We start from the raw sequence: 7,565 nt of genomic DNA on the forward strand, positions 1-7,565 counted from the left end.
GTCACTGAATTGGTAAAAATGTACGTACTGGCTTTAATTCAAATAACTTAAAAAAAAATTTAAATATTATTTTTTAAATAAACCTAAAAAAAATTGTTATAAAATAGCTGTTCTTAAAATACTCTCATAAATCCCCTCTAATTGCTATTGTAGGTAGTGCTTTAACGCTCCAATTTCCAGGCCAAACTGGCACGCAAAAAGGTTTTTTTAGTTAAATTTCTTGTGTATGCACATTTGTTGGAAAAAGTAATTAAAAATTAAATAAAAAAAGTGCGTAAAGCGTAGAACACATAACAGAAGTGAAACTTTCAAGGCAGAAAGAGAATGAGAGAGAGAGAGAGAAAGAATATATATCTAAATAGATTCACAATATTTGCAGAGAATACAAATAGACAAAATTTACAAAAAGGAGAAGGCTCGACCGGTGTAGGCAAACGTCGGACACAAACCATGGCAACAACGCGCACTACTCCGAGCGTTTATCACCCGCACAAACGTAGCGATTCCAGGACAACGGCACAAATTACAGCTAGGCAATACCAATAAATCCGACGCCGAAATGGATAGCACTTATAGTACGCGCAAGCACTAGCCAGGAAACGTAAATAAGTGCCAAAAAGTAGGCATCAAGAAAAACGCCAAAAAAATTGGAACCAAAACACGCCCCAAACAGTAGGCACCAAGGAAATATAACGCCAAAAAGTTCGCGCCAAAAATTTATTTCCTACAAGTTTGCACCAAAAAACAGGGGCCAAAAAGTGGCAGTGTTATTTCTCACTAGAATTTAGCAACCACAAGGAAAAAGTCAGGAAATCCATTATTTTCTCGGAAGATGGCTATAGTGATCGATCGACATTTCGTAAAGACATCTCGAAAAATTTTAAATTTATTTTCCTTGTCACACTAAATAAATTTGTTGCTGTTTTTGTTTTGTTTTGTTCCATTCAGTAGTGAGTTACAGGGTGTTAACCATGGAAGTCAACAAAGAGGAAATTCGGTACATTTTACAGTTTTTCTCTGATAAAGGCGAAAATGTCGGCCAGACCGCTGAAGTTGTGAATGATGCTTATGGTGCCGATACTGTAACAGCTAATTGCGTGAAATTTTGGTTTCGTAGAAGAAAATATCCATAAAATCCCAGAAATAATCGATATTGACCGTAGAAAGTAAAAAAACTTGTAAAATAAAGTTGTAGTTATAGTCTGTCGATGAAATAATAACTTCTTGGACTGAAAGGAACAGTATCTTAAACGAGTATCAAACCGGCTTCGGATAGAATTACTCCACAGGCGACAATATATTCAATTTAGCCGCTATTGTCCATTTAAAATTCAAAGAAAAGAAGAAAGTTTTCGCGTATTTTGTCGACTTCAAAGCGGCGTTTGATAGAGTATCAAGAAATGCCTTGATATGTAAGCTGCACCATATTGGGCTTGCAACGAAACTAGTGAAGTTCATAGAGAATATATACAGCGATACAAAAACAGTTGTATGGAATGGCTCACAAATTTCAGATACATTCAAAACAAACTCAGGCGTCAAACAGGGATGCTTATTGTCGCCAATACTATTTGCTCTTTACATAAACGACTTACATGAAAGCTTAGAAGGAGGATTAAGCATAGAAGGGAAAAATATTAGACTTCTAATGTATGCAGATGATATCATTTTGTTAGCGGATCACCCAGGCAAACTACAAGTGATGATTAATAACCTTGATGAATAACCGCTGAAAGTCTCAAATAATGGTGTTCAGAAAAGGTGGGAAACTTAGTAAAGAGGAGAAATGGTATTATAGTATAGAAGAAATACAGACTGTGTCTCGATATACTTACGTAGGAGTGAAAATAACTCCTCAAATGAATTAAAAAAACATGTTGAAAATAGAACAGCTGCAGCAAAGAATGGTATTAATGCTTCATGGACTTGTCTTTTAAAAAAGAAAAAAATTTCAATTTAAGCTAACTTTTTCTTGCAGTTTGTCGTTCAATACAATCATACGCAGCACAGGTGTGGAGTTTCGGGTGGTTTGAAGAAGTTGATATATTGCAAAAGTATTTTATAAAGCGAAATATATAAAGCTACCACCACATATGCCTACATACATACTTCTTTTGGAAACCGGCATGCAAGAAAATCATTTGTTCACCTTAGAACTATTCCTTAAGTATATGCACAGAATTTTGTTTATGTACTCAGAAAATCGGCTGCCACATTATCTGTCCAAAATTGTTATAAAGAAAGAAGTCTTCTGGATTAGAGATCTAAAGAACTTGTTTAGTAAAAACGATGTCAATTGGCGAACAGATAACATACAATCAGAAAGCTGGATAGAAGATGCAAAATAGCTTTTAACAAACCACAACCAGGCTAGGATGAATATGTACATACATACAAAAAGCTTTAAGTATTAGTAGGATATACAATATAAGGAATTAGATTGGTCAAAAGGTCTGGTTAATTAAAAAAAAATATGTTATAGAATCAAGCATGTGGATAATGAGGGCTAGAAGTGACATGGTAATTTTAAATAACCACAGATTCGACACAGAAAATAAAACTTGCTCAATGCTGCCCAATATTAAGAGAATACAGAAAAGTCTGTTTCGGAAAATTTACCTTAAATGATTCACAGCTGATTGAGATTCTCAATGGGAAAAATGATCATTGGGATAAACTTTTGCGTTTCATTAAATATGCCTCTAGATATAGAGATTACTTAATAGAAGAGTTTAACCGGTTTTAAAAAACCGTAAACCGAATAATTGTTTTGTACGAAAAATAAATCGACAGACATAAAACGACATACCATTGTCGTTAAATTATTGCAAATATTTATTTTTTCTTAATATTACAATAAGTAAATTTAAAATTTTGTATATTTTACTTTATTTGCAATAAATACTACTCCTACTACTATAGTCTGTCCAGCCAGATTTTTCAATTTTGAAAAAATTTTGCAATTTACGGCATTTTAAAAAAAATATGCGTTTTATGTCATAAATGTCACACTTTAATTATGTTTATAAAATTTTTTAATAAAAATATCAAAAATCAAATCTATAGAGAAAACGCTTCCGAATATTTAAAAAAACAAAAGCCGCATCAAAAAATATTAAAAACTGTATGAGTTATCATGCAGATCATGCCGGAAAAAGTAGTTTCGAGAAAACCGAGTTCAAAGTTTGAGGTACAGGAGCGCGCGGACCGCTCTCTACCTAGTTAGTGGGCCGTAGAAGTTATAATATCGGGAATTTCTGCATGAACATTTCACAGTATATTCTTAAAATACTGTACTTTCGAAATATCGAAAAAGCAAAAAGTCGATTTTTTGAAAAATCTGGATGTATTTAATCTCTTAAGAAAAATGTAGAAGCTAAAATAGTCCTAATGAATTCCTCAATCAGGCCAAGTATGCCACTGTGCCCGGCAGTTTTCGCTATTTTTGAAAAACACGAAATCGCTCAACGGAATATTTTCGAGAGAGTAAAACACGCACGAGGAATGTTCTGCATTTGTGCTCAATATTTTTCGGTTTGTATTTCGTGCTAATGCACAACAAGCCGATATGTATACGTATTTGCCTATAAAAACATGCCCGTGCATTCAGACATAATTAAAGGTGTGCATATACACACAAAAATATGTGGATAAATAAAAAAACACAAAGAAAAAAATAATAAAAATCGGCAACAAATGACTGCAACCAAGCGCATTCAAGCCAATCTAGTGAAAAAAGATTGCTTTAAAAATCATCGAAATAGCTTCGACTCAATTGTTGCTTGGCTAGTTTGTGCGCAGGCAATTCATAATTTCGCACTTGAATCTCGTACGTCTGGCAATACAATAATTATTACGAGTACGAACCCCTGCCTAGACTTCGTTTGTGTGTTGCTGTGTTGCTATAGTCGATTGGCGCAGATTGTGGGGGGTGGTGCGTTGCTTTTGTTATTGTACGCACATACATACACACATATTTGATTGTTTCTCGCTTGACAGCAGACGAGTGGCCAGACACTAATTCGCACATCGGAAAACTGACAACGCCGCTGTGCTGAACGCGGCTAATGTTATGAAAGTATTTTGAGACTCAAAAATACTTGTACGGTTTCGAAAATCCGGTGTTGTGGTTGGCGTTACTCATATTTTCATCGCCGTTTGGACATTTTTGTAAATTATGTGCAAAATTTGGCACACGCTTGATTGCTTTATTAAAGAATTGATAAATCAATTTGGTTTGTTTACATTATTCGATGGTTGTTGGTAGAATTTTTATAGTAAAAACAAATTTAAAATCAAAGAGATGTTTTTTTGCGCACATGAATAAACAATTCTGAGTTTAGGTGTAAATTTGTTATTGAAAACAAAGCGCAAAGGTAAATAAGTACAAATAATACATACACACATACATACACATTTTTGTTCGCAGAAATATCGATAGGGGCGAGGCCGGATTTAATTTTTTTTTAATCCAGTCAATTTCTCTTATAGCCTGGCAGCCGCAATATTTTAGTTCATTCAGAATTTTTAGCGCGAAAATGTTTTTTAATTTGTTTATGTTTTCGACAGATGGCCGTGATGCAAAGCGTTAGTCGAACTGGACAGAGTCAAAATTGTTTGCTTGGACATCTGTAAACATTAGCGCATTAGCACTTCCTCATAAATTTATTTGCGGTTCAAGATGCCAGTTTTTATTGTTAAATTCTACTAATTTGCGGAAGTTTTGATGTTCTGCTTCCATTGGAAAAAAATAGCTGCTAAGTCTCCTTGAATGCTTTTAAATATTTACGCTGAGACTAACCAAAATGATAGATTTCTAGGTTTGGCCAATATAACTATGATGAAAAATACAATTGTGAAGGGAATTTCGGCTGCCCGGTCACGGGAGTATTCGCGGCCGAAATCTGCACAATTATTTCACATATACAGGGTTCAGCACTCGAAGTGTAACCAATTAAAAATACCCTAAGTTTAGTTTGGAAAATTACTCTTATTCAACTCAGCCTAAAAAATGATTGAAAATAATAACAAATTAAGAATCAATTTACTTTTGCTCGATATGACCACCTTTTGCCTTGACTATGGCCTTAAGACGATCCAGAAACGAATCGCAAGCTGCCCGAATGGGACTTCCAGGTATTTTGGCCCACACGCGGACAATGACTTTTTTTCGCACCGCGAGACTGGTGAATCTTTTAGTTCAAACCTTGCTCTCAAAAACGGCCCAAAGGGAATAATCAATCGGATTCCTGTCTGGTGAATTTGAGAGCCATTGTGTGGACGTTATGAAGTTCGGAACGTTGTTTTTAGCCATTCTTGGTTCACTCGAGCTTTGTGAGACGCTGCCGAGTCCTGTTGAAACGTCCATGGTCTGCCACCGAAATGTTTGTCTGCCCACGGCTTCAAAGCAACGTTCGGAATACTTTCCTGATAATATTTCGCATTTACCTTGACGTCAGGCTCAATGATTATCTGTGGCGGGTGCTGCCTCCTGGTGGCCAATCGATTACTCAAATTCTCGTATGAACGGTCAGTCAAATAAACTCTATCGTCTTGGGAGTTTACAAATTGCTCAAGTTGAAAAATTTTCTCGTCAGAAAACACAAGGTTCGGAAATTGACCGCTTTTGGCCAAGCGTAGCAACTCCTTCGCTCTCTCAAGTCTGACTTGTTGCTGCTTTGGTGTGAAATCATGTGCCCTTGGATCTTGTAAGGCTTGACTTTGAGATTATTTTTCTGTATGCGGCGGCTGCTATGGTCAGATATTTTTAGTTCTTTCGTCATTTGATTGGCACTTCGTCGGGGACTCCACTCAAGTTGCTTATTCACTTTGTGAACTATTTCACGTGACGTTGCGAATATTTTTATGTCCACCTCCATGAGGTTTAGCGCTGCTGCCAGTATCATTGTATCGAGTAATGGTGCAATAAATAAAAACTTTATTTATTTTAAGGTGCTCGAGCTCACGAATAATCGCTGGTTGTGATTTTCCAGCCAAATGTAATGCAATCACACATTTACGTTTGAAATCTATTACTGATTTTTTGTTTTCGCGTTTACTCTCGGCAAAATGCTTCCGCGCGTTTGTAAACAATACCTTGGACTGTCATTTAGCTAACTAACATCGTGCATCAGCTGCGCGAGCGGTCTAAAGTTCGTTATACTTCGAGTGCCGGACCCCGTATCTACACACTCGCCCAATCAGTCGTTGTTCAGATAGTAACGACGCAACATGAGCGAGTCTGTATTGATTTTTTTCATGTACCACTAAGACAATCTTATCGCCAGCTTCAGTCTGCACTATAATTTCACACACTCTCTAATTCTGTCGCTGTTCAGACGTCAACGAAGTGACATTGTGTTAATTGTTTTCGTATATCACTAACTCATTCTTAATTTTTGCGTCACAATTTTAAGCTAAGTACTTCGTCGTACATAGCATTCCACAGTGAGGGTCCAAGGACTGATCCCTGAGGGACGCCACTAGTGACTTTATATGAATATAAGAAATGGATGTTCTATACACTTAAGGTATCAAAAACCTTTTACGCTTTGCCCAAAGCTCAGGATGGTCTAATCTGGAAGGGGAAATGTAGTTCAGCCCCTGTGGCTCACAACGAAACCACTCCGTGGCCTAAGTGGCCCTGTTTCTACATGCGATTCGGCTCCCAAGCCTACCTACCTTCTTAGATTTTATATAACTCCAAAGAGACTTGGGATTGTATTTAATATTTTTCCTACATTGCGAATATAATACGCATTATCGAGTGATTTAAATTTTAGGCATATGTATGAGTGAATGTACAGTTTTTCTTACAGATTATTAAAAATTGCCAAAAATTGTAAAATAGTTTTTCATCATTTTCAAGGCGAAATGCTTAGCCTAAGCGGAAACAAGTTTCATATACGAAAAATTTAACTCGCTTCCTTTTCCTTTCAAGAGCTTTTAGCACCACCACCCCTAACAGAGGATCTTCGCGCCAATTGCTTGTGCTATGCTTACGTGTACATATACACATACAACAAACCGAAAAGTGTTGCGCTTGCGCATCATTTTCCGCCTGCCTTACATTTGCTATTTAATTTGAAAGCTGCTTCTCGGGTCAGCTATACGAAGCTACGCACACATGCACATATGGACATGTGTATGTGTGTAGCAGTTAATTTTGCATACATTGGATACTTGCTCGGCTATAACTTCGTTCATCTATTGGTATCTACACACACACACTCACAATTATGCACATATGGATGTGTGCTTGAGTGTTTGGCATTGTGTTGCATGCAGCAAATGTGTTAAGTGTTGAGTATTGCAACCACTTGTCGCAAACTAACTATTCAACCTTGCCGTCGTCGCCAATTTCGGCTATAAAAGCGTGAGAACCAATGGGCATTTCTGCATTCGTTCAAATGTCACGGTCGGCTTAGGACCACTCTTGGTGGAAAACAGGTGAAAAGTGTTAAAGTTGGAGAAAGTTTTTGAAAAGTAAAACAGTGCTAAGTGATTAAAACTCATATATATAAATTCTCATAAAAAATTGGGCAAATGGATTGAGTTAAGAAACT

The sequence above is a fragment of the Anastrepha ludens genome, chromosome 6 (genome assembly GCF_028408465.1).
Source record: "Anastrepha ludens isolate Willacy chromosome 6, idAnaLude1.1, whole genome shotgun sequence".
In the NCBI taxonomy this organism is placed as follows: Eukaryota; Metazoa; Arthropoda; class Insecta; order Diptera; family Tephritidae; genus Anastrepha; species Anastrepha ludens.